The sequence below is a fragment of the Copadichromis virginalis genome, linkage group LG12, assembly GCF_057382275.1.
Source record: "Copadichromis virginalis isolate Kocher_CV1m ecotype Utaka linkage group LG12, C_Virginalis_male_GT1.1, whole genome shotgun sequence".
Lineage (NCBI taxonomy): Eukaryota > Metazoa > Chordata > Actinopteri > Cichliformes > Cichlidae > Copadichromis > Copadichromis virginalis.
Genome location: NC_140629.1, coordinates 31166698 through 31178743, shown reverse-complemented (window position 1 = coordinate 31178743; position 12046 = coordinate 31166698).

Below are 12046 nucleotides of genomic sequence, written 5' to 3'. Positions count from 1 at the left end.
ATCACAGTGGGTCCACTGTCATTTCGGACTATTAGTAACTCACAGGTGGGTTCATGAGTCATCCAGACTCTGTTTGTACAGCTGGCTGCACCGAACCCCCAAACACACACAACACACACACACACACACACACACACACACACACACACCGACCACAACAATATCAATTTCAAACATGACTTGTTACGTGTAACAATTCATTACGTGATTGATGGAGCGCTACTGTGGCGCGGCCGGCCGAGGGCACAAACAGAAAAAAGACAAAAAACAACAAACAATCAAACTGCACTATTTTTTAATTGCCCCAAGATAAATCACCTTACTCATAATTTTAATCCTCCATTTAGAGCACAGTTGTGTTAACAAATAGAAACCCCCAGAATCCCAACGATATCTTCACTTTCAAACAGTTTGACCACAGGATATAGACCAGCAGCACTAGAAGGGGCCACAGTTTCACTCCCCCAATCTGCCTGTCATACCAAGGAGCAGGCCACACACACCGTTAGATACTTGTTTTACTGCCTTCTTGTTGTGTGTGTCGGCTAGTATAATCTGTTTGCATTTTCATGCTTCTCTGCGTCAAACATCTTAATCTTTCTCAGAATTCTTGCAATGAACTTTTTAAAAAAAAGCATACTCTAATTAGTAAGCCATTATCATACGTTATTATCCTAAATGACAAAATAAACCCATGCTTGAACTTTTAATTGTAAACATTATGCCTTAAAACCTCTTTATCAGAAGTAGCATTGCAGCTGATCCTGTCAACTCCATTAGCCTAAAACATCAACGGAAATCCTCTTCATTACTCCCAGACACTGAACGCACCTCTTCACCTTTGCACGGCGTGTCATTTGGTCTCCAAATTCCTCTGCAGATTACTATACTCCAATACTACTACACGGCACCTTTGCAAATGTTATGCTCTTAGCAGTATGTATTGCATTGCATTAGAAAGGTTAAACTATCAACAAACCGAACGTTTTAATCATAAAATACATTCACGCCCAGCTGCAGGCCTCCTGCTCCTTCAAGGTAAGAATTGTATGTTAATATGCAAAATGTGAGTTTGTGATGTCACATCGGCTCTCTTCGGTCAGTTTTTGTGCTCGTGGCATGGCGACAGGCGTCTTAAAAGCCGAGGCTGAGGCTGCAGCTGATGCGGACTGTTTAATGTTCTGTGCAAATTTGCTTGTGGTTTCTTTGTTGACATCTGGCTGGCTGCTAATTTCTGCTCTTTGCTGCTACTGCCATTGGGACTGATATGTTTTCATGGGTGCTCCACATGAATTTAACCACTTCATTGTTGTTGGGCCAATATACTGTATGAATGATAGTTTTAACAGAAAAGATTTGGTAACACATTTTTCCTCCTAAGCTGCTTTTTATTTTCTTTTTTGGTGTGTGTGTGTGTGTGTGTGGGGGGGGGATTTGGCTCTATATTATTTCAACATGTCTGCTTTCTGCATGCATGAGTTAATTATTTCAATGTAATCCTGAAATCTCACATTTGTTTGTTACATGCTTGAGAAGCAGTGGCTTTTAAGGTTTCTTCCACATGATATATTTAGCTAAGAATCACACTTACAGAAAGATTTCAACTCAGGGATAATTTTTTCTTGGTTTGCTTTAGCTTGTTCTTCATCTCATAATTGCCTCTTAACTGCAGAGCTCAGAGACAGTTGTTTCATGCTGATGTTGCCTTTGGTTCTAATCTGCTGCGTAGTGTGCTGCACAGCATCAAACTGGATTTTATTACCAGTTACAAAACCATGATTTATTGTGATCTTAAATTTGATTTTTGACTTTTTCTGATGCACATTCATGATAAGAGATTATTATGTAACTTGCTCCCGGTGCAGCGCTCATAGATTGTCTGCAAGTGTTTGCAGCACTGTTACATCAGACAAAGTATCTGTCACCCACTGTTTTCTGATTATTTTTTTTAACCGACTATGTCATCTATTAAAAGTAAATCGTGCAAAAGAGGATATTCTGATGAAAGTTGAGGGTGATGAAGGGGTCCTCTTATTGTAATCAAAAGAACACAGCTTAGTCTCACAAATTCAGGGAGTCATGTTAAATTCAATTCAGGAACAAAGTGCAGTCATAAGGATGAGAGCAGTCTGACAAAGATGTCAAGAAGTATACTTGTTAATGTTCCTCTAATACATGAACACAATAAACAACCTTATGTGTTGTGACAATTACAAGACATCTATGTGCAACACAACATGTGCACTTCACAGGACCACACATTTGTCGTCTAGGTGCTATCAACAGCTTCATGAGAGACTTTAACCTAAGCAAGAACAGCCACCCAAGCTGAAAGAACATGAAGTGGTTGCTATTTTCCAAGAAAAGAGTACAACTGTAATTTTAATCTTTTAATGTTGTACTTTTGAAAATTTCTGGCAAGCATGCAAGCGTAATTGTTACATTACCATTTTGGTGCTTTAATATTTTTAAGAATGCAAAAACACTCAGTGGTGTAATGGATAGTATAGCTGTCACCAGAGGACAATTAATTGTTTTGTTTTGCTGGGCAGTTGAAAGGGGTTATTGTGTTTAGCATTTAATGACATCTTTAAAGTTCGAGGCATAATTTATTAAGTATGTTAATTTGGCAATATCCACAAAGATGCCATTTCTGGGTTTTCTTTTTTTTTAGTCTAGTCCACTTTCATTTTAGCCCAAGCCTTCTAATCTGATATTTTTATTTTTACATTTTCAAAGCCTTGTTTTTCAAATGCCATCCAGAATTTTACTTCTTTTCAGTGCGTCTATTGACTTTTTAATCTGTTTTATTGCTTGCCGATAAATTATCTGATGCAGCTGTCTTAAAGGCAGCCTGTGATCCTTGTCATTGTTTTAGAATTGAAGAGGCTATAGAGAACTTTCTTTTAATCATTCAGTCTTCCACCAGTCCAAAGCAAGACTTCAAAATAAGGGTCTGTGCGCCAAATGTGGAGCCCCAGATGTGGAGCCCCAGATGTGGAGCTTAGAGGAAATGCTTCAATCACAAGGACGTCTTTGAACAATAGTCAGATATTTTGCTTCACATGATCAAATAATTACATTTGGTTGTTATTTTGGGCTATAATACAGGTATCCTTCTTTACATACTTACAGAAAACTCAACTCTTGATTTCATTAACAGCTCTGTGTTAGTCACTGTCCATGCTCACTTGCTGACAGTGGGGAAAATTGCATCAGACAAGTGGTCGCAGCTGGAAGCTGAGCTTTTCTCTCAAACTGGTGCCAGCAGAACACCATAAAGAAAACATAACAGACAATGTTTGGCTTTTACCTTCTGTCACTCAGCTTCACTCTTTTTTCTTTGTCAGCTTTACACACACACACACACACACACACACACACACACACACACACACACACACACACACACACACACTGCAGAGTTCAGGTTTAATAAAAGAAGTCCATCTCAATATCATATTTTCCACCAACGTTAGACAGTCCAAAATGGACACATAAAAAGATAAAAAGGATTCTGTATATTTAACCAAATTACATAAAAGCTTAAATGGATTTGTGATGAAACCCAAAGCTCAAAAACCATGTCTGCAAAATCCATCATGGTTTTCACAAGCTTTCCCAAGCGATTAGCATTGGCTGGAGTGTTGGCATGTACTCCAAATCAAAACCATATTCATTTTGGCCCGACACACTTGTGTGCTTTTAGGAAGTGTCTCTGTTGCTAACCCAGTGATTTATAAACGTTTATCTCGCCACAGTGGGTGAATCAAAGGCTTGGGGAAAGGGAACAAATTAACAGAAAGGTTTTTAGCTTTTCTTAGGGACCTAATTTTAAAAACCACAGTATTCATAAATCCACAGTGCATAATTATGTTTTTATAGCTGTATAAACTAAACTAAGTCACCTTGCAATTTGATGGTTACCAACATAGCAATTTTGAGACCTCAGTTTTGTTTGGGCTTTGTTTGTTTGCGTTTTTGTGTAAGGATTTATGCATGCTTTTTTAAATGTTATGTCTAATTTTCACAGGATGTGGGATTTTTAAAACTGGAGCAACAGGTGTGCCATGGATGTTGGCACGAAGGATAGATGACTCATAGGCCTAAAACAATTGTTCATATAGTGACTGGCTGTGGCGGGAATTAGTGCTGCATTCAGAGTACCAAAGCAAAAGATTTTCTTCCATCAAGTTTACATGAACGTACACGTAATCGATGTTAATGTTAACTCATGTAATGTTGCAGATCCATTTACACGGAAGGTCACTTTATTAGGTACACTTGTTCCATTGTTTGTTAATACAAAAAGTATAATCAGTCACTCACATAGTAGCAACTCTGCATTAAGGCATGTAGACATGGCTGAGAAGACCTGCTGAAGTTCAAACAGAGCATCAGAATAGGGGGAAAAAGGTCATTTACAGTTAGGCAGACATAATCTTTGTAGTTTTGCCTCTGAACACCCACCACAGTAGATTTAAATCACACAATCAAAGGCAGAGTTTCATCTTTATTAAAGGGGTTTTACAAAAATTTTGCATTTTTACATGACATTTAGTGGCTCATGTTTGGACAGGCAAATATAATTTATAATGTATAATTTAATTGTAAGGATTGTTTTGAATACCTTTATCAAAAATCATTTGCAGTCAATGACTCCCTGAAGTTTAGAATCCATGGACATCATAAAAATGATGTGTTTCCTCTCTTGAGATGGTCTGCCAGACCTTGTTGCAGTCGCTTTCAGTTGCTGTGTTTTTCTTTTTTTGCATTTAGTTTTGTATTTAAGGACTGAAGAGCTATTGCACTGAGATCAAGTGCTATCGAAGAATATCCAATTTCTTCGCCATGAGAAACTCTTCACTTGTTTTTGGATTATACTTTGGCTCATTATCCATTTGCACTGTGACATGCTATCCACATCTTGGTTTCATCTGACCAAATAATATTTTTCCAGGACTGTGCAGGCTCTTTTAGATGTCTAGAAGTCTAAACTGGTTTTCCTGTTCAGGAGTGTAACCAGTGCTGTGCACCTTGTTGTAACCACTCTGTATGTTCATTCATGAAGGCATCTCGTGATTGTAAACCTTAACAATGATAAGCCGGTCTCCTTGATGATATTGTTTAAGGTGGTTTGATGCTGAAAAGTTGTTTATATTTACCAAGGAAATTATTTTATCATCATGCACTTTAGCTCTGTTCTGTGCATTCATGCTTTTAAAGAATAAAATCGTTGCACTGAGATCTCTTTAGGCCCTATAGTTAAAATTACAGTGGAAAGCTATAATATAGAAGTTAAACAGTTTGAATCAACTTCATTAGTCATAAATGACAACGGAAGAGATTTCACCTCTCCATAAAATTGTGGGACTATGTATAAAAATGGCTTGAATTGCTACATAGAACAAAAAACAAACAAACACCCAAAGCAAAACTCTGAGCTGAATGAATGTACTCCAGTCAACATTGATTGATTTTAAATACCACTGTGGTGGTGTACAGGGGCAAAACTAAAAATTGTCTTTTTCAGCAAATTATGGACTGTAAGTGACTTTAAATGTGGCATAGGTTGTTGGTGCCAGACAGGCTGGTCAGAGTATTTCAGAAACTGCTGATCTACTGGGATTTTCCTACACAACAATTGAGTTTACATAGAATGGTCCAAAATAACAGAAAATAGTGAGCAGCAGTTCTCTGGGTAAAAATGCCTTGTGTATGCCAGAGGTCAGAGGAGAATAGCCAGGCTGCTTCAAGCTGATAGGAAAGCAACAATAACTCAAAATAACCACTCTTTATACCAAGGTATGCATGCACAATAGTCTGAATGCACAACGTGTCAAACCTTGTGGCAGATACAGCATCTGAAGTGAGCTAAGAACCAGAAACTGAGGTTAAAATTTGCACAGGCTCACCAAAATTGGAATTTAGAGATTTGTAAAAATGCTGCTTTGTTTGATGAGTCGCAATTTATGTTGCAATATGTACAAAATGATGGTGGATCCATCCTGCATTGCATCGATGATTCAGACTGATGGTGGTTGTGTAATGATGTGGGGCATAGTCCCTTGGTACACTTTGGGCCTCTTAGTACCAATTGAGCATCAATCACCAAAACCTACCTGAGTATTGTTGCTCAATCCCATAGAGCACCTTTGGGATGCTGTGGAACAGATTCATATGCTGGATGTGCAGCTGACAAATCTGCAGCAACTGGGTGAGGTTATCATGTCCAAATCAACCAAAAGCTCTGAGGAATGTTTTCAGCACCCAGTTGAGTCAATGTCATGAATAATTCAGGCAGTTCTGAAGGTAAAAAGGAGTCCAACCTTCTAATAACAAGGTTTATCTAGTAACGTAGCCAGTGAGTGCATTTTCTCCAAGTTGGTTATATTTCCCATCTTACACAAGCATCAAAGGATGGCTGAAGCTCTATTGTTCTGGATTGTGGCTAGCATAATTTATGGTGGCGGCTCTCAGGGAATTGCTGACAGAAGTTTGAACTCTAATTCTACAGTCTACGTTACATACTGGAAGTGCTTTTACAGGAAAACAGTTTAAGCAGTACCAAAACCCAAGGAAATATTTCTCTTACAGTATTCCCATGACCTCAGTATAATCATTTAAGAGCTCAGAAAATAAATAAAATGTAATGAAAGGAGGAAGCCAAGAGTTTAATGGAAACTTTGGAGCAGAAAGCAGAGTGGGAAGAGATTGTTTCAAGGTGACATGGTGTGGAAATATTTGACGAGATGACTCCTTGGTGTTTAAAAGGAAGCGACTGCCTGATCACAGCAGGGAACTATGGAAGTTATTTTTCTAGTGCAGAGCCAGAAAAGGTAGTTAGAGTTGTGTAATAGTGACATTAATTCTTTGGTCCTCAAACTTTCGATATTTCCCTTTTAGCTGTGGGTGACAGGTACTCTAGTTTCAACCGGGCTTCCCGAGATCTACATAAATAATGGCCTTTAACTACTGCTCAGTTGTTGCAGTGATTTAGACTGGATGCAGTGAGATCTTTTTTTCCAAATAGAAATAAATGTGGGCTCTAAATTGCCCTAAAATCTGGGTAGGCAGGGGTGCGGCGGAAAGGAAAGCAGCAGGGGAGGAAAATTATTCAGCCAGCTGTTAAATAATGCAAATAAATAATTTATATGTGGTTGTGTGGTACAGCGGGGTTTTGCTGTCAGCACAGTTTAGGATGAGCAATAGATTTGTTGCCATCCATGTCAATGTGCATCATGTCAGTGTGGTATATTTCCTCTATGAACGCTCATTTTAGTTTTCTTTCATTTCTTTTTCTGCTGTGAAATTATTTTTTCAACATATTTGAAGATATTAACTTTAGAAAATTAGAAAATTTTATATTTAGAAAATACCTTGGGAAAAAAGAAAGTATACGCAGCCCTGAAGGTCATACTTCTAAAGAACTGGTTAATAGCAATTTTCCACAAGGTGAACTGCACATTGAATAGTTTGTCCAAACAGCAGTCCAGAACTCAACAACATTTAATTTGTATCACATAAAAGATTTTGTAATAAAATATCTTAATTAATGGTTTATTACTGGTGTATTAAATAATGGGGCACTCCTTCCTTTGTCAACTAAATACAGATTACACGAATAATTTAATTATGGATAACACAAATTTCTATGGTTAGTTTCAATGTATTATTTATTTAAATGTACTTGCTTTACATATTAATAAATGTCCAGATGCTGACAATAACTGCAGTAATCAATCAGTTATGCCATTTAACTAATAATTTACAGTCAGCCATGAACCCAGCATTTCTGCCAGGTCAGATTTATAAGGAGTAGGAACAACTTGACATGGAACATGCTTTTGTTACTTTTATATCTGTAAATCAAATATTTTATTAGAAAAAATAATAATGTTGTTTATCACCTTTAAACAGGTGTCTTGCTGGTACGGCTCTGATCAGGTGGCCAGCAGGGGGTGCCAGTTCACTTCTTAATTGTGCTTTAGGCCCTAGTCTAACACTCAGGTTTCCCTCTATTACTATGGGGAAGGTGGTCATAGCATTTGTCAACATGCTCACATTTTCAGAAAACAAAACTTGGTTTCTTATCATTTCAACTTCTTGTATTGGAACATTAATGTATTGAAAAAAAAGAAACAAAGACATCTAATTGTTGCAGCTGTAAAAAACTAAGTAAAAATAACACATGTATAGGTTATGCTAACCAAGCAAACCTTTACTGTATGCATTATTGGATGAGCCATTCCACTTACTAAATTAGCAAGGTGATATTTTTGGCGTTTATGGGAGCCTTTATGAGCTGTGTGGCTGTCACCAGCAGACAGTGTTGAAGCAGCTGTAGGAAAGCAGAGGTGAGCAGGACAAGCTGTAAATCTTCTTCAGGCCACAAAAGGATTGGCACACAGACCGAGCGACACAACTTCAAAGAAAACCCCTGTCTCCAATGAGCTTCTTGCCTTCACTGATACAGGTTTAGCTTGCCCAGCTGTTTCAAGTGTTTTGTTGTGAGAGTGTCTGAATGAGTTGTGTGGGTGGTTTAGTCTGGAGATGGACACCATAAGGCCACCAACCAAGAGCAATGATTGACACCCTTTGGTTGAAGTTTGAAGTGTGTGCATTCTTGTCTGTATGAATGTGTGTTGATCTTTCTAGACCCATCAAGAAGCTACAATTTGTTTTCTTTGCAAAAAAAAAAAAAAAAAAAATCAATAGATAACAAAAATTGTTTCACATTAAAGCACAAGAACACAGAAAAATAACTGTTTTTAAGCAACCAACTACTGAATCCAGCTTCTCTGATATTTAACTTTACAGCTTGTTCTGTGATAGTATGAATATGTCTGTGGACAGTTGGTCTGTCTATTCAAAACATTTTGAATATATCATCTTTGAGAGTTGACATTTGATAAACCAAATAAACCTATTACTTAAAATCTGGCAAATTAATTCACAACAAATATACCATCAGATAAACATGCATCCCATCTAGAGAGGTAATATCATTAATAGCATAATTTTTCATTTTATCAGCTTGTTTTTCTCTTTTGTAGATAAGCTGTTGGCAAAAGGTCAATAAAAAAAATTGTGATCTGCAGTGAATCAATAGAACAGACAAAAACACATTGGATTTTACATTTATGAGACAAAACTGTATTTTTGTTGCAGAAATCTGTCTCCAAATGAGTAACATGAGTTACAAAAAAATGAAAATAATATCTACAAAGAAGGCTGCACTAAAAAGTCAGCTGAAAGTCTGTTTGGCTGTTTTAGCTCACCTTTTTATTTTCCCGAGAAAGCTTGAAGAGATCATACTGAAACTATACTAAAGCACAGTCTCTTCTGACTTATTTAAAGAAATGAAAGTTGCAGTTTGCAGGTATTATAGAAAGTCCAAACACCCCTGTGGTCACAAATTATATATAATAAAGGGGCTGATGTTTGAAATTGTTAATATTACTGCCAATGGGACAATGACTCTGACTCTGTCTGGCTTTCGTTTGCTTTGAAAGCAGTTAAGTGTGATTACATGTGCTGACTTCCAGTACCTTTCTAGCGTACCTTCTTTTCTCTTTTTAATGGAATCCATCGTTTTTATAACTTTGTTCTTTACCATCGGCCTTTCGCCCATCTCCTTCCTTTTCCTCCTTCCTCCCTCTCTTCCCACTTCTCTTGTTGGTTGTCTTTCCGTGTCAGAGACTAAGCAAACATAGTCGTGTGTAAGTGGCCTCATAACTCCACGTTCCTGAGAGACTAGGAGCTCTCAGATGAAGCAGCTGTGTCTTCATTTGTCAGCCATGTTCAGCATTCTCTAGATATCTCGAGGAGGCTCCCTGTCTTTTTCTCTGTTCTGGTTTGACCTAGTGCCATATGAAAGGCTCTGTAGAAGCTCTCAGATGCATAGATACATGAGATGCATGATTTAGGGAAAAAAATCTGAGTGTTTGGTGAACTCACCAGGATTTGAGCTCCAAGGATCTGCTAATTTTTATTGGCTATAACATCTTCTTTCACTAGCTGGGACCACATCCTCATTTTTGGTTTGACAGCATTTCTAGTAGATAATGGCAGATGGCTTGAGCATGGATTGAGACTGCGGTTTGGGGAAGGCCTCAGTGGGGACTGGCGGCAGCTCCCGGGCTGGGCAGATCCCCATGTACTAATGAGAAGTGAATGAATTTAAAAAGGGAGGGAGGATGGGGCACAAAAACAAACAGCTTTAAGTGCCGGGGGGAGTCATATATAGACGAGAACCACAAGGTTTGTGTATGGAGATGTGGTCCCGCTCTTGAAAATCAGATAAATTATCTCCAATAGATGCGTTTGTTGTTGTTTTTGTTACTGATACACAAACCTAAACTTTAACCATTGCAAAGAATTAAGTTAACAGGAGAAACAACAGGGGAGTCATTTTGACATCTTCTTTCACCTGTAGGAAACTTCTTTTCATGAAGAAGTTAAGTTTTTAATTTTTATCTAACTTTTAGAAATACAAATAGAATTTTTAAAAAACTATGTAAGATTCGTTTTCACAGCTTTATAACTAACTTTTATAACTTTGCTGTAGAAGAACAGAATCGAAGGGAAAATTGAATTTTGTTACACTAAAATAAATAAAGTCCAATGTGTACGCTGCCTGGATGGATGATTAGATGGATAAAAAACAGAGCAAACACTGGTTGCTGTGCTTAAAATTTCACTCTTTATTTGCTTGGATTAGTTCTTGTTCTGGACTCTCATCTGTTCACCTAAAGTTCCCCCACTGCTCTGCACAGCCAGCAATCTGCCCAGTTATCCATGCATCTTTCATCCACTCTGCCCTGCTCTGCCCCAGCTCTTTCACCCATCTCTGACCCATTGAGCCTTGCAATAATTATTCATCTTCTGTCTATTCACAGTCTTGTACCAATCACATCTAACTACAGTAGCTTTGTCCCAAGATATAGCAGCCATCAAGCGGTGGGGTTTTCATTTTAAGAATTTCGTACCTCATTTTAAAATGCTTAAGGAATTAAAATGCTTCCTTTAGCTAGGGTCTAACTCAGCTCTCATACGATTCGATCAAATAAAAATAGACCATATCACAGGAAGCAGTTCACCTATTTAACATTAGAAAGCTGGGTTAAAAGACCTAAGAATGGACATGTAACACAAACTTTGGAGAGAGGAACAGCCAGAACAATTTTCTTTTGCCCGCCAATAAGGGAAAGGATTTGCTGAGGGGTTAGTGATTCCTAAAGTGAAGGGAACGCCTAAAGTCCCCTTCGGTGTCCCTTATAGTCCATTACAAAAGATCTAGCAGAAGATCTTGCTGCTGTTCTGTGATAGTGGATTGCGGATCCTCTGTTCTCTATTTCAACTGCAAATCCTTTGAAGTCCTTGACACATTGCTCACAGTGAAGGCGTAAGGAGAAAGAGCCAAGTGCTTTCTGAAATATTTAATATATTTTTCCTAATATTCCTGTTGCCCTCCCTCTCACTGCCTTGGTTTCTTGCCCTGTGTGATTTCTAAATGCTGAAGTTCATTTTTTTTTTTGTTTTCAGCAAGTCATGGTTTTGCATTTTCCCTTTATTCATTCATCTATTTATTCATTCATGTACTGAATTTTAATACCACCACCGTCATCATCATCATCAGATGTTTACAAGATGTCACAAGAAGGACCATCATGTGTTTTGTTTTGTTTTGTTTTTTTCTTCAGCTTGGCCAAATGAGGTTCACACGTCATCTTTTTTCTTTTCTCACCTCCTTTCTCCTCATTGCCGACTGATAGTCCCCTTTCACCTCCCTACTTATTTTCTTCACCTTGCAGGTTTGAATCATCAGACGCACACACATCTGTTTCTTCTCCGCGCTCTCCATCCCCTCCCTGCCGTGCCTTACTCCTATTTTACTTTATCTGTTACTCTCTCTCATCTGTTTTCTCCTGCATCTGGTGAACATGAGCTGTGGAAAGACAACAGACAAGTAATGGGAGAAGTGTGTGTATGTAATATGTGGGGGCGGCCTTGCCCATCTGCATGAGTGCACATATGCCCAGAT